The 26,590-nt window shown below is 40.7% G+C and overlaps 1 long non-coding RNA gene across 1 annotated transcript; it reads right to left on the reverse strand.

The window, feature by feature from the left end:
* Positions 1-498: 498 nt before the first annotated feature.
* LOC310742520 lies at positions 499-4,518 on the reverse strand. The gene is made up of 3 exons (XR_014538498.1): positions 4,382-4,518; positions 2,700-3,260; positions 499-740 (listed from the first exon to the last, which is right to left on the reverse strand). It is a non-coding gene; the product is annotated as an uncharacterized lncRNA (long non-coding RNA).
* Positions 4,519-26,590: the final 22,072 nt, after the last annotated feature.

Raw genomic sequence — 26,590 nt, forward strand, 5'->3', positions numbered from 1 at the left:
TGAAAACAGCAGCAGGCTGGAAGGTCCCCTAACCTTCCCCTTCAGAACCTGTAAGCTATGTTCATCCTTCAGTCTTTTATTAAGTAGAATATTTGTGTCTTTGCATTGGAGTGTCTCCTGCTGACACCTTTTCCAGATCTGGTTCTGCTCTTTAGGGATATACTGGAATATAGATTAAACTCTGGATCTTTCCATATCACATTACATTTTTGTTTGGAAAGAAGGACATCTGTTTGCCATTTGTTCCGCACCATCTGCACAGTGCTCAGGGTTCTGCATCTTTTGCAGGAATATCACTTTTAGTGGTCTCAAAACATGAGATTTTGTCACTGAGAAAATGCGATCTCATGCTGTATTTCTGAATGACATTTATTGCATGTTTCAGGAATTAAATGCTTCCATCTTTCCCCAATAAAGTTTCCATGTTGAAATTTTGCACAAACCACACGGAGAACACAAAATATGGCTTCTAGGTTTGGCAAAAAGTTAATTGGGCCATAAACGTCAGATTTGTTTATTATATCTGTATGTTTTGCCTAAAGAAAAACCAATATATAAATCATTTCCCACAGGATAGTCTCTATAAACCAGAGTTGCTTGAAATAACACTGGTGCTACAAAGGTTAAGGATAGTATTATTTTTAAACCAAAAGGTAAAGCATAGGTTCTTGTGTTTGACTTTCCAAATCCCCTATAAATCCACGATTGGTCTGTTTTCCAAGCCCTTTCCTCTGGACAATCTGTGTATAAGGAGAGGTATAAAATTACTTTCCATATAACTTCACTCTCAGAACTAGGTTGCCTAATAATTGTGCAATCCTGGATCACTTCAACCTGATAGCCACAAGCATAAGTGCTTTGATTTCAAAATACGTCTCCACGATTCTTTCCAGAAAGACACGGAACGGGTTGATCCACAAATTAGTGAAGATGGGTAATTACATTTAAAAGCCATTTAATCCCACTCTGTCTTCTGAACAGATTTACAGACTGTACCTATTAATTTAAGAGAGAGATCTGGATCAGCAGTATGTATGGTTATTATGTCCAGGTGTTTTATGGCAGGCATCAAAATGCAACAAGAGCCTGCAATTCTAAACACACTTACTAGTAGGACTTACTTCTGAGCAAACATAGGATGCACTGAAAATTTAGGCTGGATCTAAAAGAGGATGATGTCCATGATGTGGCCAATCAGCTCGATAAAAAGCGAAAGGTTCTGCATAATAACAACAACAGTACACAGAAACTCCCTGTCTCAAACATGGAAAGCCACTGCTGGTCAGTATAGACAGTTTTGAGCTAGATGGACCAATGGCCTGACTCGGTATAAGGCAGCTTCTTATGTTCCACGCGATCTAACTATATGGGCTTATCCACACTTCCTGTGTGCAGCCCTGTTCAGGGAAGTTTTTAATCTGTGATATTTTAGTGTATTTTTTGTTTCTATGGAAGCCGCCCAGAGTGGCTGGGGAAACCCAGCCAGATGGGCGGGGTACAAATAATAAATTATTATTATTATTATTATTATTATTATTATTATTCCTTGTCCCGCTGCTTTTCCCTGGGGGGAACTGCTTCGGGTTCCCCCCTCCCATTTCCATTTGTTCCGATCTATCACTATAGAGCACTTTTCCCCTTGGAAAGGTGCAGGGCATGGGGGAAACAATTTGGACTAGCGGAAAACCACTTGGACCATGCTTTCTAGGCACAAGTGGAAATGTGGGCAAGCCCTATGTGGGAAAAGTGCAGTTTCAAATATGGAATACAGTGGTACCTCTGGTTACAAACTTAATTCTTTCTGGAGGTCCGTTCTTAACCTGAAACCATTCTTAACCTGAGGTACCACTTTAGCTAATGGGGCCACCGCGCAATTTCTGTTCTCATCCTGAGGTAAAGTTCTTAACCTGAGGTACTACTTCCGGGTTAGCGGAGTCTGTAACCCGAAGTGTTTGTAACCCAAGGTGTTTGCAACCCGAGGTACCCCTGTACACAGGAGCCCTTTCCAGGTGTTCCAAGGATGTGTGAAGCCTTCATAAAGTATGGAGGGGACACATGAGGGAGCACACTGGCCCTGCACCCAATGACCTCTTCTACTTGCCCCAACTTTCCCCCAAACAGCAAGGTCCCTGTTTAATTAGATCTATAACCAAAGACAATTTTACCAGAGCACAGCAACAACAATGCCCTATCACACATTTAAGCAATCCTCAGGTTGGAGTATGGGTATTCTAATGACAGCTAGGAATATAACTATGATTGTAGAAGGTAAGGTATTTTTTCTAAGCTCATCTGATGCCTTCTTTGGATTCTTTATGATGCCAGGCAAAGTCAAGACCTTTCTTTCCTTCCCCCCAACATCTTAGGAACCCTGTTCTTTTAATAGATTTTAAGGTTCTGGTTTTAAAGAGCCAGCTGTGCTTGCTTTTATTGATTTTCTTTCTGCTGTAGTGTGTGCTATTTTGTAGCTGTATTTTCATTGCATTTTAATAATTTTTATGGATTGCTACCCAGAGTAATTTGATTATTGGACAGTATAGAAACATAGTTAATAAATGCAGTAAAATGAATAGTATAATTAGAAGGGATCAATAGATCACACACACTTGGTGAAGATGAAGGTCTGAGAAGGGGCTTAAAATTATTTAAATAAATAAATCCAACATATTTCCTAAAACAGCATTGTTGCTGGCACATACCTCTTTATGCATTCGTTGGAAATTTCCATGGAAGTTACTTCTTTTTATAATTCGTTCCTCTGATGACTTGCTCGCACAATCTGGAAAGTTTTCCTAATTTTAAAAATGATTTTACCTTCTGTAGACAAAAGCCATTTTTCTTTTCCTACTGAGGGTGAGCTCTAGTTTTTCCTGAGTGTATGCAACTTAAACTATTGGAAATTTCTACAGATTGCTACAGATAAGAAGAGGTTTGGTTCATGGTAGTGCACAGATAGATGTAAAATCAAAGTAAATGGAAGTTGTATATGTATTTGATGAAAGTGATAAAAATGTTTCCCTCTTGAGTTGTCAAGTTCACAAATGCACGCATAGATTCCTCATATGGCTACACTTTAATAACCATCCCTTTTTCCTATTCCACATGGCTCTAATAAATAACTCATTCTCAAATAATATATTATCCTCATAAAAAGGAGAGCTTTTTAATGTAAACCCAACCCCTTTGCTTTCAGACTTCTGCTTCGTGGTTAATCATTAGTCCAGCATTCATTTTTCATGGCTGTGCTCTCAACAATAAACCTGCAAGGAAATAAACAGAATAATTAATATGATAGCTGAAAATAAGCACGACTTTAAGAGAGTTCACTGGCAACAGCTGAAGACAGCTTGCTCTGCATTTTTTTTTTTTTTACATCTAAAGACTATTTCTTCAAACAAAGTTGTTCACATGGTCAAACAAAATGAATGATGAATGGGACTGGGGTGTGAGGCTCATATGTCAGCTCTTTTGTGTAAATAGTAAACAGCTGCACCAAACGTCTTGTTCCTTGAAGGGCAATAATTGCTAGCTCAAGGTTAAGATCCCTGAAAAAGACCATTTCGGTTACCTCAGGACTGTGAAATCCCATTCTCTGGGTGTCTACTAACACATAGAGTCATGTGTTAAGTTATGTGATACTGACAAAGTGGGCCTTAGAGCCCACATAGGAACTGTCATTAATAAAGCTGGATCTTTAGCAGGAAGCTGAATCCAATAATGGCTTTGACTAACATGGCATTCTCCAGTTTGATCAACATGTGCTCCATCTTGCTGCCTGCAGTTGTCTTCTTTGACAAAGGTTGCTTCTGAGATCACATCCATGCTTTTACAACCATGTAGGAAAGCTGTAGGAAATAGCTTGTAATGTGGGAGCAGTCAGAGGTACTTATTCAGTAGAGTGAACTGTGCAGAAAGTTTAAGGACATAAGAGCATACCATGACCATGTCAAGGAGATACCATGCCAGGTCCATCAAGTTCAGTATTGTCTACATGGAATGATGGTAGCTCTCCAGGGTTTCAGACATGGGTCTCTCCCACACCTACATGGAGATGCCGGGGATTGAACCTGGAACCTTCTGCATGCAAAGCAGGTATACTACCACTTAGTTACGGCCCTTCCCCAGTGGTGGATTGGAAGTACTACAGATCAAGAGCACCTCGGTCATGGGGTTTTCCCCAAAGAATCATGGGAATGAAAGTTTGGTGAGAATGCTGATTCTCTGACAGAGATCTCTAACAGAGATCTCCAGCTCCCTTCGCAGAGCTACTGCAGCTCCTTGCATAACCTGGAGAAAGACTGTGACTATTTAACCAGCCTCCAGTTGATATAAATATCAGTGAAATTTTGAAATTACGGGCTGTAAGGAAATGCATACATACCATTGAGCAGATGGTTGAATCTGTCTGCCTGGCCCGCCGAAGGCTCCCAATGAATCCACAGGGGACGTGATCTTGTTTATTGCACTTATCTAGCTGTGTTTTAAATGTAATGGAACTTCTGGCAACTGAGAATTAGGAGGCTCAGAGAAGTCTATGCAAATAAGCTGTCAAAGTAGGCTCAAACTATGTGTATTTGTTGAAACACGTCCCATTATTTTTAAGCTTGGGCATAATCAAGATCTGTATCTGAATGAAAACTTTTGGGGAAGATGATAGGATCTTGGCAGAAAGGCAGCTGTCACTGTGGATTGCTTGCAGGGCTTTGGTTGTACCGATTATTCTATTTTGGTGCTGTGCAAATTGGATGCATCTTCCCACAGCCCCGGGATCAGATGGGAGACATATGACATAAAAAGAAATGCCTACAGAACTGACATTACAGGGGTGTGTCTCATAGGAGCACAATGAACTCATTTGGATCACTGCAATGAGCTGCATGTTGGGCTGCTTTTAAAAATTGCCCAGAAACTTCAGCTGGTCCAGTAGAGGACAGCAAGATTATTAATGGGGGACTGCATGATTTGAATGGATGACACCAGTGTTTTATTCTCTGTACTGACTCCCAGTTAGGGATGGGGGAGGAATTTGGTTCAGCCCACATTTTATAGCAAACTTACACAATTCACAATTTCTGAGATACTAGGTGAACTGAGATGCACATATCCTTCACAATTTGCACTTCTCTGAATTTTGTGGTGTAGTTTTCCAACCTCAAAATGTGTATATTAGGGGTGAGCTCCTATTGCTCTGTCCCAGCTCCTGCCAACTTAGCAGTTTGAAAGCATACCAGTGCAAGTAGATAAATAGGTATGGCTGTGGTGGGAAGGTAAATGGCGTTTCCAGGCGCTCTGGTTTCCATCATGGTGTTCCGTTGCACCAGAAGCGGTTTACTCATGCTGGCCACATGACCCAGAAAACTGTCTGTGGATGAACGCCGGCTCCCTTGGCCTGAAAACAAGATGAGTGCCGCAATCCCGTAGTTGCCTTTGACTGGACTAAATTGTCCAGGGGTCCTTTACCTTTACCTTTTTACTTACATTAGGTGAAATAAAATTGCACTTAAATGTGAAAATGACATTAAAATGCATTGTATTAGGATAATTCCTTGCTACCACTTATGCATTGGGTAAAATTGAATACAAAAGTGTTTATATTAGGAGAAATGCACACAAAAATGCTAATTTCCTCTCCTTAAGGACTTAAAAATAAACAAATTCACAAACTAATGCTGAAAGATGGCAAACTGCACTTGAGATTGGAAAAAAAATGATACTGACAGATTCTTCCATTCCTACTCCCTGTCCATTTCCAGACCAATCAGAACCTTTAATTAATTGGAATCAAGGATCCAGAGTGAGGTGAATGCCTCAGACAAGTGATTTTGGGTGTCATGAAAGGGCTGCAAATTACTATTTAATTTATTACTGTAGCGTGTTTACTCCCACACGGAGACTCTTGCAGGATTTTCTGTTTTAGGTGCCAAGAATAATTTGGCTAGGTTTGGGTATTATGACTTTGACTGGGGGTTTTCCTGTATTTCTGCTTCAGGCAGCAAAATCTCTTGGGCTGGCCCTGGGCCCACTAGAACAGTGAATCTGGCCCACTGATTTGCTATTGCTTGGATAAATCATGATGAAGCTGTTATCTCTGTGTTGCCTTTGCATTGTTTCCAGACACAGAAGGAGGCAATAAGGCATGGGAGAGATGGAGAGCAGCTATGAGAATAGACAGCGGTACCTTGTCAAAAATCTTCCTTTTTTGTGCTTTTGCATGAAACAGGAATCAAGAGTGAGATGTGTTTCCAGTTTGCCTGCTTCTTTTGCAATAGGTGAAAAGAGGAGGTGCTGGAGGAAGATGTGTTTGGACACATTTGTGCTGGAAATTCCAGTGGTTGACTTCCAAACACTTGCATCAGTGGAAGAGCTTTTTAAAAAGATACTTGTGTGATCGCTTATCATATGGATAAATATTAACTTACCCAGCTTTTCCATAACTTGTACAGTGGTACCTCGGGTTAAGTACTTAATTCGTTCTGGAAGTCTATACTTAACCTGAAACTGTTCTTAACCTGAAGCACCACTTTAGCTAATGGGGCCTCCTGCTGCTGCCACGCCGCCAGAGCACAATTTCTGTTCTTATCCTGAAGCAAAGTTCTTAACCTGAAGCAGTATTTTTGGGTTAGCGGAGGCTGTAACCTGAAGCGTATGTAACCTGAAGCGTATGTAACCCGAGGTACCACTGTATATGCTTATAAGAAGGGGTAGCTAGCTTGCCTTTCCTTCTTACTATGAATACTCAGCTGTCTGCTTATTTTGTCGCACTATTCATAACTCACAGCTTCTTTTAAACAAGTTACAGTACATCTTATTGTGGGGGAGAAAGAGAAATGCCGACGCAGAGTTACCACCACTTGCTAATCCTTGCTGGCTTGCTGTCACCAGCTTTGTAAGTGTGTGTCCTTTAGTGACTAAGGTATCCAGGAGGACCAAAAATTCAAACTTGCTCCTTCAGGAGGCAATTGACCAATAACCTGGACTTCAGAACCACCAACCCTTAGCACATTTGTCTTGCCAGGATTCAGGGTCAGTTTGTTGACTCTCATCCAGCCCACCACCCTCCCAGGACTTGGGACAGGGCCTTGTGTTTGTCTCCAGTTCACAGTTAGTTCCTTGGTAACTGTGTATTGGAGCAAAATATTTTATCCAAGTAGCAACCTAGAGCAAATGGGGTGATCAAATCCTGTGCTAGCTGCAGCATCCAAGTGACCTTCAACAGTAGCTCAATGTTCAGAATATTGGAACGGTAATCCCCGTTGGAGGTCGCAAACATGGATGGCTCTGCTGCAATCTACATCCAAGAGAAACAGTTGTACGAGCCCAGGCAGATGGGAAATGTGCTTCTCATTCAGCCTTCATAGACTGAGAGAGAGAGAGAGAGAACATCCGAAACAAATATTGCCTCTTTTGCCTCTTCAGCTGCTGTTGAAGAAGAATGATAGGCTGACTTATAGCTTTCAGGGAACAAGCCCTGCTCAAATTAAGCCATGGGGATTTTTATTTTGAGAATTTTAATTTCATCATGATTGATATGCTGCAAGATCTTACAAACACAAGCAGACAGAGAAAATGCCTCTTCTGTCATTAAATTAGGCTATGTGAGTAGATCCATTTCTGCCTTCTGCCCCGGGATACCACCAACATCTCGGTCTGCTGCTGATTCTATTCTGCACCTGACAATTCCATTTATAAGTTAACAAGTGAGGGCTTGTGAGAAATTGTGACACTTCTTCCTTCCCTCTCCTTTTCTTGAATGCTATTCTTACTCCTGAACATGCTGCCTCATTGACTGGACTAATGGCAGTGATGTAAACAACAGTACTCCTTAAATCTTCTAGGTACCCCTTATTCTAGGTCAAAGTAAATGAAACTTGGATAGGAAAATTCCACCCACATCAGCCAAGTCAAATCAGAACAGTAATTGCTAAAGTAGTTTTCCAGGCTTATAATTAGTAAGTAGAGATAAACCTCACATGTGATTAGTTGCATCACCTCTCAGAACATCTTTCATTTCCTTGACAGTCCCATAATATCAGAACTCCTCAAAACCTGGACTATATTTGGAGCTGCTTGATACTTTATACAGGACAGGAGTGTTTGCTATGTCTACGTTGCTGTTACATCAATGTTTCTGGCAGAGATTTTTTTAAAAAAGTAGATTTGTGAACTGCCCCAAGATATTTTGATGAAGGGCGGTATATATAATAAAATAGACAGACAGACAGATAGTAGCGATGGACAAATCTGTCAATTTCAGTTTCTTCATTTTTTCCAATCTTAAATTCAGTTCTCCACATCTATCTGAATTTTTTTAAAAAATATAAACCAACATTTTAGTGAAATTCCTCCTAATGTACACATTTTTCTTAATACAAGGCATTTTTGTATGCTGTATTTACTGATACACACACTAACCCCTAATATATGTTATTTCATGCACATTATTTGGTTGAAGAAATGTGGGTTCCCATAGATAATTGTGTTTGCATGTTGGCTTGACGAGTACAAGTCAGATAGTTTCTTACAAAAATTCCAACAAAGTCAAATTTCTCTGCACCTCTAGCAGATGGTAGAATAAATACAGAATCTTCATTTTTTTAAAAAAAGTTTAAATGACAGCTATAAAATGCAACACTGGGCTGAGTAGCATTGCTGGCAATATTATCCACTAAGAAGCTATATAAAGCATTAAACAATTTTTTTAAAGTAGCAGATTCACATAGAGTCACTACAAGCAACTCATGTCAGTGCTGATTGAATGAGAGATAACCAGAGTCTTGTTTAAGCAAGCAGTCAGGAGAAATGCTAATTAGAAATCATTTTTCTGTCTTCCCCCGCCCCCAGATTCTTTTGACATCGGTTTGAATTGGTTGGCTGCCTTTACAGTACTTCCTATTTTGCATGCCCCAATGAGTTTCTTATACTGTTTCTCCTTAAATGCTGAGATTTAAAATGTTATTAACTTGCCCTTTAAGCTTGCAACACATTGCACATTGAGACACATTGAGAACCACTGGAGAAGAGCTGATACTCGTCACCACAGTTGCACAAGAATCACACCCTAAAAGTTCTGCATCTGCTAAGGTTTATAAACTTTACAAACTAAATTATGAAATGTCCTTGGCTTTGGTCCAGCACTGGTTCACATAGGAGTCATTTCGGATCTCTCAGATGTGCAAAACAGGATTGAGATGACTTTTTTTGAGTTTCAAATTTTGTGCCGGTTAGACATTTTCTGCTGCAAAAAACTATATATAAAAAAAGTTTAATTCCCTCCCCCCAGCCAAGCACAGCTTACAGGGGTGATGTTCAGGAAACCTCAGGGAGTGTTTTTTCCCCTTCCCTTTTTTGCTCCAAGGAGCTGCGTTATTCATGGATCATGTTTGGCAAACCCTGCTGATTCAATTGAGCAAATACTCAGACAACCTCCTGATATTTCCTGGGTGTAAATCATTCCGTTAGCCCCACATGACGGTAGGTGGGGCTGCGCTGAAGCTTGTCAGTCACTAGCAGGCTGACATGGCATCACCTCAGGGTATCATCAGAGATGATTAGATTCCCACAGGTACAGATAGATCTTGTGCCATACAGTAAGGTTACCAGATTTTTCCCCAAAGAATTTTTTAAAAGGGGGGGGGGAGTTATATATATATATATATATATATATATATATATATATATATATGTGTGTGTGTGTGTGTGTGTGTGTGTGTGTGTGATATCTTCTCTTCTGTGGTCTCCTCTGTCACACAGTCTTCCTCTGGGCCCCGGCCTGCTCTCTTGGAGCGCTAGGATAAAACAATGAAATCATGATTTAAAAAATTACAACCAGAATCTCAGATATACAGAAAGTTAAAAGCACTGTAGAATAGATTAAAACAAATTAAAACTCATACGATGGTTGACATTGACCCACAACAGGGACTTCTTGGTGGTAGTTCCCGATTTGTGGAATGCCCTCCCTGGTGAGGTGCAGCTACCTCACTTGCTATTAACTTCCAGGAGGAATTTAAAAACTTTCCCCAGGCATGCGATGACTCAAAGATACTGTTCATGGCAACCTTGATCAGCTGTGAGAATATAGGACTGTTTTATGAGTTTTTGGTTGTTAAGAAGGATTTTATGTTTTTATTTTATTTTGCATTGTGTTGTTTTATCACTTTAGTGTTTGCCACACTGGACTCCTTTGAGAGGAAGGATGGGATATACATATAACAGATAAATAAAACAAACAATGGCACTTGATCCAAGAATCCATGTGTGCTGCTAATTTGCAAGTTGTTCATGGTATGGAGCCACCTTGAACCTTCCTCCTTGCTGACAGGCACCTACACAATAGGGGAATAAGAAGCTCTGCAGATCAAAATCAGCGTGTTAAGACTTGGGATGCTTTATTTAATTCTGAGTACTTTTCAAAGTTATATGTTAATTATTGTGGTTGTTTTATAAATGTAACATACACTTAAAATATATTATGTGCAGCTGGAAAAAGGAAGAGAATGGCCACAAATGACTAATGACCTCCCGTTTATGTGGTGATTTCATCCCCACCCCCCGCTTCTAAAATTCCAGATGTTGACAACTATATTTTATAGGGAACAAAACAAAACTATGTAAAGAAACTGCTGATGGGTTTTCCAGGTGAAACAGATTTTTTTTTTAAAAAACAAAAGTTGCAACCTAATAGGTTCCATGCTTTTTCCACTACCGAATGTAAAAGAATTGTTGGCAAATAAATAGTATTTGCCTGTGAAGTAGGTTTTGCTTACATATCAGGTACTTAATTAATTAATAAACAATAATAACAACAACAACAGCAGCAACAACTATTAGCACAAACAGGGTAGTTGGCTGATATCGGAATTTCACACAGATCTGCAAATCTTATACTATGCGACTCTTGGGAAGAAAATACAAAATATCAGCATGGAATGAATAAGCCAACATTGGCAATTTCCACTCCTTTAGCCGCTGAAATTCTCTGACTTCACTATCTGCCGCTGAGTTATGAAAATAGGAAACTTACAGTATTCTGTATACCCAGGTGTACTATCCAAGTATTAACCAGCCTCCCCCACCTTAGCTTAGACATATTATCAACACACAAATTACTCACAACTTGCACAGGGGTTATTTGCAATGCCAAAATCAACCCAACAACCTAAGAACCGTCCCAGTGCATGGTTCTACCTTTTTGAAGCCAATGTGCCAAGCAGGAATTGCCACCCCCACTCCTAATCTTGCAGGAGCATCTCAGAGCCTGTTAAGCAAGGTCGAGAGCTTAAAAGCTCTTTCCATGGTGGGAGAACTTTTGAATGCCTTGCACACATTTAATATCCATGATGTCAACTGAGCAGTCGCCAAGCGCACAAAGCTGCAATTGCACAAGTTGCATGCAAGTAGATAAATAGGTACCACTGTGGCGGGAAGGTAAACGGTGTTTCCGTGCGCTGCTCTGGTTCACCAGAAGTGGCTTAGTCATGCTGGCCACATGACCAGGAAGCTGTACGCCAGCTCCCTCAGCAAATAAAGCGAGATGAGCGCCACAACCCCAGAGTCGGCCACGACTGGACCTAATGGTCAGGGGTCCCTTTACCTTTTATACATGGCTGTATACATGATTGTGGCTCTTATTTCATCCAACTCTTTTAAGTTTTGGAAAAGAAGAAATCTGAATTGAGATGGTCAGTGTGAGTACCATAGTCTTTCAATATGGTAGTTGTGGATTTTGACTCAGACTTGGCTAACTTAATCTTGGAGTCTGACTCTGGGTATAAAGCAATCCTTCCCTGTCTCCCTGAAGCTCCAAATTAATTTTCTCTTGTATTTAAGGTTAGGGCTTGTCCAATCTCATGGCCCTAAATCCTGAAAACAATCAAAGGCTATCACAAAATCACAAGCCTTTGAGGTTTTCGGGGTAACAGATCTGTCACATTTGCTCCCAAAACAAGAAGACAACAAAAAAGGGAAACAACTTTATATTTATTATTATGGCAAAGCTGCTAGTGATAAATTATGGAGGGAAAAGAAAGGACTGAAGGATAATTGACTGAAAAACAAATGTCAGTCAGAGTAAACACAGCAGATTCTACTGAACCTATTTGCAAAATGTCAGAGGAGTTGTTTTCCTTCACAATATTTGTGCTGGTATAAAGGGACTGCAGTTTAATTAAATTTCCCCACTGACACTAGGTATTCCACTAGATGTCACTTTGAGATCTTGCTAAGATGAAGGACAGCATTCTGATTAAAGGATGCAGCAGTCTCGCTCCCCCACACCACCCAAAATGTGAAGTCTAAATTGCCTGAAAGTTAGATCAACTTTTGCCTGTTGAAAGCACTGGGAAATATCCTAAAATATTCCCAGCAAAACAGCTCATGTTGTTTTCCCATTGCCTGGGACCACTCAAGTGGGATATGATGTAGAAGGAGAACTAGAGTAGGGATCGACAATGTTGTGGATGTGCACCCAATGAGGTCTTCCCCTGGAGTCCCCAAAGTTTATGAGGGACCCTGCTCACTAGCCCTTTGAACACGAGGGGTTGCCTTTTTCTCCATTGAAAAGTACATAGAGCTGAAGTCAGAAGTTGAGTGATGCTCTTTCCTAGGTGGAATCTGCACACATATAAAAACTATTTTGGAAATGCTTTTTAAAAAAAAGCATTTTAAAAAATACATTGGATTTTCCATAAGGCACACCATCACCATCACGTGTCACATTGTATATTGCACTTAAAACACACTTAAAATGTTTTATTTGCAGCTGTATAGCTGAGTCTACTTCCTCTTTCAGTTCTATGGGCTTTTCAAAGCTGAAATTAATTCTACTGGATGTGACTTTAACCCGATCCACTGAAAAACTAAGTATGTGTGCCTATTCTGTCTGTCTGTCTGTCTCTCTGGAATGAGCCAGAGAAGCAACAGAGGAAGGGGGGGGGAGATCACAATGGGTGGCACCCACAGCACTCACTCAAAAATCCAAATGTGCCCATGAGCCTGAAAATTGTCTCAAGGACCTTGAATCTGAACAACTGTGACATACTGGGAGTTCTTACTGGGAACAGGACACAATCCAGCAAGGGAAAGTGTACGACAGAGAAGAACACCAGAACTGTAACTTTGCCATTAATTGCCTACGAGTAACTTACAAATGGTTTCCAGGAGATGTCCCGCCAATACAGCTATAAGGGCAAACCTGCTTATGCCAAAAGCAGCAGATCTGAGACATGTGCCTGCAGGACCATCCATCTTCAAACATCTTGTAGGAGAATGTCCTATGGAGTTTAGCATGCTACTCATTGCTGCTATGAAAGGATGTCTTGGGCTCACGTCATTGATTGGTCACTGATAATTTTGTCATTGACTTAATGTGTGGACCTTCCTCTAGAGCAGGGGGGAAAGTATTGGTGGGTGGGAGTTAGGTTATCGTATTTTGGAATATATTGTAAAGACTGTTGCCCTGACCCATCTACCATGCTCTGATTGCTTCACTTCCTAGACTTCCATGGATTGGAGGCTGAACTACTGTAATGGGAAGATCAGATTTATGAATCACATGGGGAATACTGTAGTGCAGAGATTCAGCCTCCAACTCACAAAGCTGAGTGGAGAGATGATGTCTGGGCATGGGGACTAGGGTTTTTGTGCTTACTAGTACAGCCTTGTAAAGAAGCCCACAAAAGTTACTGCCCTTCAAAGAGGCTATGAGCCTGTGTTTCCATGCTGGCTGTCAGGAGGAAAGCCTCCACCGCTCTTCAGACAGCATAGAAACACAGGATATTAGATTAGTAAAAAGAGATTTAAAAAGCCTTCTACCAAGTAGATAGATGGGTAGAGGATGATCTCTTTCCATCATACTCCATTTCCATGCTGGTTGTAGAGAAAGACTTACTTGCTTCCATTACTAACAGTGAAACCAAACAAGTTGACAGAGGAGGAATGGAACAATCTGACTCCCTTCCTTCAGCCTGCACACTCACCTGTATGGAATTCCTGGTCACCTCTAGTGACCAGGTAAGTTGTTAAGTTACAAGGCTGAATTGGTAGGTTTTCTAAAAGTTCTGAAAATTGCAGCTTTATGCACACTTAGTAGGGGTTAATACTGTAGAAATCAAGAAGTGAAGTGGACTTGCTTCTGTGTAAAACTGTAGAGTATCTGGTTGTACATGTCCAACAAAAGTAAAAAATAACACCCGATTCTGAGCTTAACAAAGCTCATTTCTTCCAGCTCTTTGCAGCACCTGGATAGAGAAGAAAATTCCTTTTAGTGGCTGTAAGGATATGCTATAGGGAAAAGCAGTGAAATAAAACAAGGAAGCATGCTAGCGATTAGGTTTGCATTGGGTAATGTTATTCGGGTGTTGATAAAAATGGCAGAAATAAAATTAAGTATGGTCGGCTACTTGCTTTAAGGATATGCAGAAGAGAGGGGAGGGATAAATCTCAGCTTGCAAGGCAGAATAACGCCAATAAATGTGTCTGTGAAAGCTTGCTGCTCAGCGCAAAGGAAAAGACATTTTGGCACAACTAGTTTCTGGGTTTGGAACAAGATCTTCCAATACGCCTGTGCTCAGCTGTTAAAATTGCATGCAATAAACAGCTGGGCAGCAAAATGTCCAGGAAAAAAGTTTTTTTTAAAAAAATAAAAAAGTGTAAAGAAAAGAATATGCCTGTGCATTAAACATTCTGTGTTTTTCCAGTGCCTGCCAGCACAGCCTCCCGAAAGCTCTCGCAAGCTGCATTCTGTTTGTGCAGTAAACAAGCAGCAGCTTCTGCACCTATGCACATTTGTTTACTAAACACAAGGAAACAATGGAGTTCAATTAAAAGTAGATTAGTCGCACATGTACCGAAGGAACGTGTACTTAATAGACTATGGCAAATCCGACTCCAGTTAAATCCCCGGAGAGGCTGCTGCGGCATGTCTGTCTAGGCCTCGCTGGTACGCAACACGCCCCCCCCCCCAACCACCGCCCCACCAGCTACAGACTGAATGGTGATTCTGGAATATGTTAAGCTGAGCATGTAATAACGGAAGGGCAGATGTTGTGCTAGCAGCAGTTTGCTGCAACTGTGCAGATGGGGTGGTCGGTGGCCATGGGACTGGAAGCATTGTCTGACGGGTCCGTTGCCATTATTGCCTAGGCCAGCACCATATGTGTCTTTGGTCTCTTTTGTGCCAGCATTTCTTTTCAAAATCAAGGGCAATAGGGAAAAAAGAAGAAGAGAGAGCCAGCACCTAAAGAGAAAGAGCAGCCCAGTTCTCAGAGCCCCACCAGAGCAATGTGTGGTTTTGGGCTACCATCAAAACCCTTGAAGGACCAGATTGGTGCTCAGTTGGCAAAGCTCCCCATTCTAGCCACTGATAAAACATGTTAGGAAAACATGGCTTGAGAAACAATGGATAGCAAGCCACAAACTTATCTGTTCTCTAGAAACATTGTGCATTATAGTCGAGTTGTAATCTCACCTTTTCCTGCAATATCTCTTTGAGGGAAGCTGGTGTTAACTGTCATTCTGAAAACACATGGTAATCGCTTCAAAGGCTACTTTAAAGCAACAGGACAAAATAAAAGCTTCCTAATGCTTCCGACATGCCGACAAACAATGGGAAGAAAAGCTCTGTTCATGTGCAAAGAACTTCAAAGTGAAGAAGATTTTGAAATGTGAATGATAGCAGGATTTGATTTTCAGCTTCTATGTGGTTTTGAACCCTTCTCTCACTCTCGTTACCTAGGAAAGAGCAGTAGACCATTGCCTGGATCCACTGGCCACTGCTGGAAGTGGACCTCTGTTTTTGTAACAGATTTCCTTAGGGTGGAATCCAGTTGGCGCCCTCCTGGGAAGGGGTTTTGATTCAGCAGAGGCATCTGTAATGGACAAGGATGGAAGGGGATTTCTGATAATTCTCCTTCTTCCCGAAGCCCATTGCACACTTAAAATCCATCTGCAGAAAGCTGGAGGACTCTGCAGGAGAGGGTGGAACATAGGGATGGAAAGATCTGCCAATTCTGGTTTCTCATTTTTCTACTCATAAGTTCTGTTTTCCACACAGTTTACAATATTTTTTTAAGGACCTGATGAAAATCTGTCAACTTTTTAGCGTGCATTTCGCCTAATATACACAGCTTTGTGTGTATACACATTTTTGTATGATGTTTTTCACTAATATATGCATTTTTGTACACTTTGCTTGACTGAAAAACTGTATTGCAAAAATTAGGGAAGTTGCAAATTTTAAAGGATGACTGCGCTTTGGTTCATCTTTTGTTTCAGAAATTGTAAATTAAGTAGAGTCACCTTCATATGCAAACTGAATCAAATTTCTCCTCCCTCCTTGCTGGGAGCTGGCACAAGGGGCTTCAGGGGGAGCAAAGGGGCAAGAATTGGACCAAATGGATCTCTCAACTTCTTCCATGAATTGAAGGTCACCAGTTGGATTCTTTGACACATGTCCCAAGGCAACAGGATACCAAATTAAACTTGTAGCCATATATTTACTTTGATTTGTTAAAAAGTGTGTGACAATAGTCCCATAGTCCAACCTAGAGGCCAAACTGGAGAGTAATCTCCCTTTCATCATTTAATCTGCATGTATTTTTAGTTTAAGCGTAATTCAGCATTGTCTAGATGTCCCACCCCATTAAAAATGTTTAAGAGTCTGCAGAATTGAGGAGAAAAACAAAAACACTTCAAAACTCTTTCCTGAGCATTTGGCAATTTAAAAATAGACATAGCATTTGCTGAGTGAAGCCTGAAGATGGAGCTGTTGGCAAAGAATTAAAAGGAATAGTGAGACATCTATAGCTCTAGAAATACAGGTCACATTTTGTAGAAGCAAGCAAGGTAAGTTGCTTATAATGGTTACATTTGTTATAATTTCGAGCGGAAGCAAATATGTGTGGTATTACCCTAGAGTGAACAATCTCTGAGAGTAAAGACAAGTTCATGAGGTTGTTCTGTCTCTGCTCTGCAGTGCTATGTGAAGGCACATTCACACAAGAAATGTTTCATATGAACTGTGCTTTTCCTTTCACAGAGTTGGTCGTTCCTTGCTTGCAACATGTCTGAAAAACAACAAGCATTGACGATATTAATGGAGTTTACGTGGCATGTCTCCTGGAACATCTCGTGAACATTTCATGGAGACAAAACCGGCCATGCCAACTGATCTAAAAATATCCCTGAATAGAATTCATAACATTTTGATGAGGATGAATGACAGCTATCAGGGTTCGCGTTTTGTAAGTACTTAGCAATGTGCTTATTCCCTGGCCCGTGTGGAAAAATGTACGACATGAGCCAGTGATACATGAATGACATCAGCTACCATTTTCATAGTTCTTATAGATCCAAAAGGAGTCATCCCAACTGTGAAAATTGTTGCTGTTGTCATCACATTTATTGCCTGCCCTTCACTACAGGGCCCAAGGGTGGGTTACAGCAATTTAAATTTCAGAGTTAAAAACAGTGAATTGCATAAACTGCAGTCACAGGAATAGGGTGGGCAGCTCCTTAGTGCCAACTGACTATGAAACATTGCAGTTATAGCAAGAAGGCAATTTTTCTGGCTTTCCTTACATGATCTGTGAATGACATTACACAATAACATAAGAAGAGACCTGCTGGATCAGCCCAGTGTAGTAGTAGTAGTAGTAGTAGTAATAATAATAATAATAATAATAATAATAATAATAATAATAATAATACATTTATACCCCACCCACCTGGCTGGGTTTCCCCAGCCACTCTGGGAGGCTCCCAGCAGAATATTAAAAATACGATAAAAATCAAACATTAAAAACTTCCCTAAACAGCGCTGCCTTCAGATGTCTTCTAAAAGTCAGTTGTTTATTTACTTGACATCTGAAGGGAGGGTGTTCCACAGGGCAGGCACCACTACGGAGAAGGCCCTCTGCTTGGTTCCCTGTAACCTTACTTCTCGCAGCGAGGGAACCGCCAGAAGGCCCTTGGAGCTGGACCTCAGTGTCCGGGCAGAATGATGGGGGTGGGTGTATACCTTCAGGTATACTGGGCCAAGGCCGTTCAGGGCTTTAAAAGTCAGCACCAACACTTTGAATTGTGCTCGGAAACTTACTGGGAGCCAATGCAGGTCTCTGGACTGGTGTTATGTGGTCCTGGCGGCCATTCCCAGTCACCAGTCTAGCTGCCGCATGCTCACAGTGGCCAACTAGAAGCCTACAAGAAGTCTGCATGCAGGACCTAAGTGCTATAGCACTTTCCTCTACTCTGGTTTCAAGCAACTAGTATTTAGAAGCAGACTGCCTCCGACCATGGATTTGTCCTAATTCTCTTTTAAAGCCATCCAATCTGGTGGCCATCACTGCCTCCTATGGGAGCGATGCCAGCTATGTGCTGTGTGGCATATAGCTCAGTTGGTAGAGCATGAAACTCTTCATCTCAGGGTTGTGGGTTTGAGTCCCATGTTGGGCAAAAGATTCATGCATTGGAGTGGGTTGGACTAGATGACTCTTGTGGTCGCTCCCAACTCTGCAATTCTTATGTTTCCATATATCTGTAACTTGCTTTCTTATGGTTGCGTTTATTTTCCTCCCCTTCCCCTTTTATATACCTGCAAGGTAGGCTTGGTTAATAAATGTATTTACCGTATTTTTTGCTCCATAAGACACACCTAGTTTTCAAGAAAAAAAAATATTCTGAATCAAATGTTGTACTAAACTATTTAATAAACTACCGGTATATCAGAATAATATTTCACCCATGTAAAGTCAACAGTGGCATTAAGAACCATCATCACTGTCATTAACAAATGAAGAGAGACTTTATCCCCTACTAAGGGGGGTAGGCAATGGAAATATATGAGCTTCCCACATTGAGTCCCTTAGCTCTAAGGACTGTATGGTTTGGCCCTACACAATTATTTTAATAAAGCCATTGCAGAGAGCTCTGGGGACTTTCATATGAGGGAGGAATGAAGGAGAAATCTGATTCAATTCCCATTTAAAGTCAAACCTACCTAATTCACACCTTTGTACACAACACAAGGACCAAACCACAGCTGCCCTTCAAATTTCACACTTCTGCAAAGGAGGGCACTACTGTTCCAGCAAGACCAATGGCAGAGGGAGGGTCTTGTGTGGCGGCACGTCGCCCATGCAAGCATCGTCTCAAGGAGGTGGCGCATGTGCGCCCATCCCAATGGGGTAGCTGAGCACGGAGGTGGAGGGATTACACAGCTCCCGCTTTGCTGTCCCACTTTGCTGTTTTAAAGTGAGCGGTGGAGGAGGGATGGACAAGAGCTATGGCTCCCATCTGTCCCTCCTCCACGCAGCATTCACTTCATAAGACGCACAAACCTTTCCCCTTACTTTTTTTTATAATATTTTTTATTCATTTTCCAACAATTTTTTATACAATCAACTCACATTTTATTACACATTCATTTCTTTTTTGACTTCCCTCAGCTCCTCTGCCGATCTTTCGTTTACATCTATATTATTAATGCATTTCTTAATTTAGTATTGCCTTTAGATATCTCCTTCCCTCCTATTATTCTCTTTTTTACAATATTTCTCTATTTTTCACAGAGTCTCTTGAAAACCAACAAACGTTATCTGTTCATCACATATGCCTTTCTGATAATCTGTAAATCTTCCCCAGTCCTTGATGAACTTTTGGTCTCGTTGATACCGAATCTTCCCCGTTAATTTGTCCAATTCTGCATAATCAGTCCATTTCAATCTCTATTCTTCCACCGTCGGTATTTCTTCTTGTTTCCATTTTTGGGCCAGAAGTATTCTCGCTGCTGTAACTGCGTATTGAAAAAGTTTACAATCTTTCTTACTTATCTCATTTCCTACCAATCCCAATAAGAAGGCCTCTGGTTTCTTAATAAACGTATATTTCAACATCTTTTTCAATTCATTATATATCATTTCCCAGAAGCCTTTCACCTTTTTACACTCCCACCACACCTTTCCCCTTACTTTTTAGGAGGAAAAAAGTGTGTCTTACGGAGCGAAAAATTCGGTAAGCAGCAGCACTTATCAATAGATTGCCTGGGGGAATCCCTTACAGACAACTGCAGCACCTGGAGACAGAAAGTCAGGTTGTGCATCCACAGCAGTGACTATTGCATCTGCAACGGCGCAACTGGACGCCTTCATCTTCCCCAGCACCATGGTGCATCTTCAATGGCGCAACTGGACGCCTTCATCTTCCCCATAATAATAATAATAATTTATTATTTATACCCAGCCCATCTGGCTGAGTTTCCCCAGCCACTCTGGGCGGCTTCCAATCGAGTGTTAAAAACAATACCACATTAAATATTAAAAACTTCCCTAAACAGGGCTGCCTTCAGATGTCTTTTAAAGATAAGATAGCTACTTATTTCCTTCACATCTGATGGGAGGGCGTTCCACAGGGTGGGCGCCACTACCAAGAAGGCCCTCTGTCTGGTTCCCTGTAACCTCACTTCTCGCAATGAGGGAACCGCCAGAAGGCCCTCGGCGCTGGATCTCAGTGTCCGGGCAGAACAATGGGGGTGGAGACGCTCCTTCAGGTATACTGGGCCGAGGCCGTTTAGGGCTTTAAAGGTCAGCACCAACACTTTGAATTGTGCTCGGAAACGTACTGGGAGCCAATGCCAGGAGCGGGCTTGCAGAATGCTCAATCCACATACAGTGTTCTGGGCTCAGGAAAGTCTTTTGGCATTCCTAATCCTGTCCCTGAATTGGCTGCTTCACTCTGTCCAATGGCTGGGCTGGCCCTGCTGACGCAGCAGCCACGTCTTACTGAGGTCGCAGTGCTAGATATGTGCTAAATCTTAATCTTTATTCCAAAGCGTCGGCAGCTGGCACCTTGCCATTAAATATGCATATCTGCACTGCTGTCAATCTTGTCTTAGTGGAGGATGTATAATTTACACATAATTTCAGTTTGTTGGTAGCATTGCTCTGATCAAACACATCTTAAAATTAATATAATAACAATTAGGGGGAAAACAAATCTAAGCTGTCCTCAGGGCCATTTGGAATAAACAGGCTCAACATCTCACTTCCAAACCTTGAACGGCGGGGATCACTGCACTGCAAACTAGAGTATTTTTCCCACCCCCATAAAGAACTAGGTCATATTATAATGTCTTCTTCAAAAGTCATTGACTGCTAACTTCTTAACCATTTAATACTGGAGCAGTGCCATACAGCTGAATGGGGCAACTGGAGATGGCAGCTTTCAGGATTATGGCGCTTTTATTCTCCCCACAAGTGTTACTGTGAGGGCAAATGCACATCATACGTACTCATTACTCTGTGCCAGCAACACCATTGGGCAAAGGGGCAAGTGGACCATTGCAGTCCGGGCAGCTGGATGAGAAACCCCTATTTAGTGAGAGACTCTATCAAGCTGAATACACATGATGCTGTATTTTAAATATAAAATTAAAAAGTAGGCTCGCCTGGCACCTTCATTGTAGATCTTTAGGTGCCAGGTGCAAACATTTCTCTTCAACTAGGGCTGATTAACATGGGTCTGCAGAAGAGGGAGTTATTGGTTTGTTTTGCTATGGTTTTATGATGTTTATTTGCGTTTTGATTTTGTATTTTTATGATGTGAACTGCCATGTGATCTTTGGATGAAGGCTGGTATACAAAACACACACACGCACACGTTACATTTTCCTAGTTAATTAATTCCTAGGGATACATTTTCCTAGTTAATTAATCAGGGTGCAATACACACCCACCCTGGTAGGGTTTTGTGGAGTGGAAGAGTCACTACTGCATACACAGCCCAGCTGCTTATGGGAGCTGTGGTGGAAGATAGTGGGCAGGATGATTGGGTCTGATCCCAGCTCCAGGCTGGTGCAGTGATTTGAGTCCAGATTGGGCCCAGTGCATCTGTGTGATACTGCTCAGATCAGGCCCAATGCCAGTTCAGCCCCACCTCTTCCCTATTGCAATGCCCTGTTTGGGGGCATTTTTGCTGGCCAATGCTGGCAGAGAACCTACCAGCGTTCCTTCTGCCCTTACGTTCTGTGGCTCTTGGTTGCCAGATGAGGGGGGAGAGCTGAGCAAAAGGAACTCTGCCCTTTGTACAACCCCCCAGCCCAGTGTGTGTGTGAGTCAGGGTGGGTGGGTTGGATTGCTCTGGCCACCAGTTTATGTCTCTCATGTATGAAACAGCCACACAAAATGAAACTCTCTAGACAGAGCTTCTGTAAGATCTGGCATCAACTCAGACACAATGGGTGGATTGCCAGTTCCTGTGAGCAGAATTCCACTCATTGGATGCTCTTCCTGCAGCCCCCTGTGTCCTCTTCACATCCTTCCCTAGAATATATTCTTTTTCAAAAGCCTAATGAGAATTTTGGCCAGTTCTTGCAGAGATAAAAAGCTGTGCTTTGTCTAAAAGAGAACAATGTGGCTCCAGCCATTCATTCGAGGACAAAGACCACCACATACGTATTGCCTGAAGGTATTCAACATATTACTTATTTGGGATGGATTACCTTGTCAAACTATAAACCATCACTGTCTTTTACAGTGTACTGCAAGTTTAGAGTTTTCAATAAATCAAAGTTCGTTCTCTTTCTCTCTCTCACACACACATGCACACACGCACACACACACACTCTATTTTCTGCCTTATAGGTCAGTTTTAATTAAGACATTTTAATCAAGTTCCAGGTCTGGTAGCGTAAGAATTAATCTTGGCAGTATTTTTGGATATAAACAAGCTGTCTGCTTTGTTTTTTCAATTTAGGTTTTAAAGAGCAAAGCATAAATAACATAAAAGATCGTCAACTCCACCTCTAATTATGAGACTTAACTAATTATGAAAGTTTTACAAAGTTTTTTTTTCTTTACCCCAAAATTAATAATTGCAAACACATCCACAGGCATTTTCAAGAAGGCCAGAGACAGGACAAAGGACCAATAAATGGATAACAAAGAAATCATTTATTAAGCCAGTGCACCAAAAATAGAACTGATATGGATCTTCATTCCAACACCTCCAAATTCTTAATCAAAATATTTCTTTGTGAATTTTAATGTGAAATATTCTCTGGTGCTTGGATATTCTCCAGCTGTTGTCCAAATATTGCCTATGGCCTAGTTTTCATATCAGCCTTGACCCAAACCATGGCTAAGTGTGAATTAGCAAGGATGTGAGGATGCAGAGTGAAAATTTTGGCTGCTTTGCTCCTTCCCAGGTCCAGCAGCTGCTGGGCAACCCACAGCCCAGTCATGGCTCGGCTAAGTACTATGTGGGAATCCAAGCTCATGATCTTTCTTGCTCCAGACGGACCATGGAGTTGTAGTCAAGGTTTGATCTTGGCTTACTGCTCATAGTTTGTTTGTGGGAGACATAACATGATTTTGGGTCCAGACATTCTTCTAAATCAAAGCATAGCTTAGTTCAGGATAAAATGACAGCAGCAGGAATAGGGGAGGAGTGAAGTGGCTGGTTGTTCACTCTGTCGACCCACATGTTCACCTGAAGGTCATGTTCACTTCAGAAGATATTTTACAATTCACAGCTGATTAGAGTCCCTATGTGAAGTGTGCCGGAATCAAAATATTCAAGATATATTCAAGAAAGATTTGTATTTTTAATCTGGGAGTTTAAAATTTTATGCTCAAAATGTGAATTTTGCTTAGAAAACGTCTCATTTAAAAACAAAAGGCAAGTTGATAAACAAAAGGTTGGGGGTTGAATTTATTAATTCAGATATAAACAAAAAAAGAGGAGTGGTGATATATGCAAAAGAAAAAGGGGACCCCAAATCAATATGCAAAGATGGGGAAGGGAGAATCATGGGGATACAGATTAACCACCAGGGAGAAAAATTAAATGTGGTAAATGTTTATGCCCCAAACACGAATAAAGCAGAATTTTTCAAAAAACTGGAACAAATATTACTGGATTTAGAGCCTCATAAATTGATCCTACTAGGTGATTTAAATGGAGTTCCAATACCAGAGTTAGACAGAAGTGCAAAAAAGAAAAAATTGAGTCAAGGGAAACTACCAAGATCATTTAAAAACCTTGAAGAAAAATTAGACTTGACGGACATTTGGAGACACAAAAACCCACTGACAAAACAATTTACATACTTCTCAGAGCCGCATCAGAGCTGGGGTAGAATAGACCAGATTTGGGTATCAAGAGAATTAGTAACAAGAGTTGAAAAATGTGAAATACAACCCAGAACCCTTTCTGATCATAACTCAATATCCTTGGAAATTAAGTGTGGAGTTCAGGGTGTGTACAGATGGAGAATGAACGAATATCTATTTGAAAATGAGGAGGTAATTGAGAAGGCCAAAAAAACCTTAAAAGATTTCCTTGACTTAAACCTTAATAAAGAAACAAATATTGACACAGTTTGGGACGCCAGCAAGGCGGTGTTAAGAGGCTTTTTAATTCAACAAAATAGCCATAGGAAAAAAATAAGAGAACAAAAGAAAGATGAAATCCTGACCCAATTAAGAGATTGTGAGAAAAAATTAATAATAAATCCTAGTGATGAACAGACCAAACAAACATCCAAATTGTTACAATCACAATATTCAATGCTAATTAACCAAGAAGTCGAATGGAGAATCAAATCAATGAGGCAAAAATTATTCGAATCAGCAAACAAAACAGGGAAATTCCTGGCCTGGCAACTACGAAAAAGGAAAAAGCAAAATGTGATTAATAAGATAAAAATAGAAGAAAGGCTTGTGGAAGAACCAAATGAAATAAAGAAAAATTTCCTAAAATTCTTTGAAAAACTTTACCAGAAAGAAGAAGAAGACATAATAGAAATAGGAAAATATCTAGAAAATAACAGAATAACATCTATAATGGAGGAAGAGAAAACCCAACTGAATAAGTGCATAACAGTAGATGAAGTTCAGGAAACAATAAAGAGAACAAAACTAGGGAAAGCACCAGGTCCAGATGGATTATCGGCCAAATACTATAAAGTTCTCAAAGAATACTTAGCCCCGGTGTTATGTGAGGTAATGAATAATATTCTACAAGGAGGGAAGATACCGGACTCCTGGAAAGATGCTCACATAACGCTGATACCTAAAGCGGACTCAGACAAATTAAACATAAAAAATTACAGACCGATATCACTTCTTAACAACGATTACAAAATATTTGCTGAGATAATGGCAAACAGACTTAAGAATTATCTAAAAAATGCAATACATACGGATCAAGCTGGATTCCTTCCTAATAGACAATTAAAAGACAATGTTAGGCATATAATAAATATCATCGAATACTTGGAAAAGAAGAACGAAATTCCTGCAGCATTAATTTTTATCGATGCAGAAAAAGCATTCGATAATGTATCATGGCGATTCCCATTAAAGTGTATGGAGACAGCAGGGATAGAAGGTGCTTTCATGGAGGGAATCAAAACAATTTACTCAAATCAAAGAGCAAAACTGATTATTAATAACAACTTATCTGACACATTCGAAATTTCAAAGGGTACGAGACAAGGCTGCCCCTTGTCACTGCTTCTTTTCATAATGGTGTTGGAAGTAATTGCAGATAAGATAAGGAAAACATCTGAGATACGAGGAATTAGAATTGGGGTGAAAGAATTCAAACTGAAAGCATACGCGGATGACCTGGTAATATCAGTTGAGGACCCGATACAGAGTACTGACAAAGTTCTGGTACTTCTAGAGGAATTTGGGAAAGTAGCGGGCTTCAAGTTAAATAAAACTAAAACTAAAATGATGGTTAAGAATATGGGAGAAGATCTAAGGAGGCAGCTAGAACTCCAATCGGGAATCAAAGAAGCAAAAAAGATAAAATATCTAGGAGTGTGGCTAACGATGAAAAATATAAACTTAATGGCTGATAACTATACAAACACCTGGAAGGAAATCCAAAAGGAACTAGATACTTGGAATAGGATAAAACTCTCCTGGTCAGGCAGAATGGCTGCAACCAAGATGTGTATACTACCGAAACTTTTATTTTTCTTCCAAAATGTCCCAGTGATTAGAGGAAGTGCAATATTTAAAAAATGGCAAAAAATTCTCTCTAAATTTATATGGCAAGGTAAAAGACCGAGAATTAGATTTAAACTGTTAATGGACAGAAAAGACAGAGGAGGATTCTCGGTCCCAAATCTGAGACTGTATTATGAAGCCTCGTGCCTTTGTTGGCTTAGAGAATGGGTCACTTTAAAAAACACAGGTCTGCTAGACTTAGAAGGCTTCGATTTAAGATTTGGTTGGCATGCTTATCTCTGGCAGAATAAGGAAAAGGTACATAAAGGCTTCTCAAACCACATCATCAGAGGAACACTGTTAGAAGCGTGGGAAAAGAATAAAAAACTACTGGGAAAAAATACCCCCTGGTGGCTATCCCCTATTGACATATTAACTACCAAAAAAACAAACATGGAAGGTGAAAGATTGACCTATGAAGACCTCCTGGAAAGATTGGAAAGAGGATGGAAAATTAGATCTTATGAAGAGTTAAAAAGCAAATTAACAGGTTGGCTGCAGTATCATCAAATTAATGCCTTATGGAAGGAAGATAAAAAGATTGGAATGAATGAGAAAAAATCAAAGTTCCAGGTAGA

Source organism: Podarcis filfolensis (assembly GCF_964270895.1).
Source record: "Podarcis filfolensis genome assembly, chromosome: 9".
In the NCBI taxonomy this organism is placed as follows: Eukaryota; Metazoa; Chordata; class Lepidosauria; order Squamata; family Lacertidae; genus Podarcis; species Podarcis filfolensis.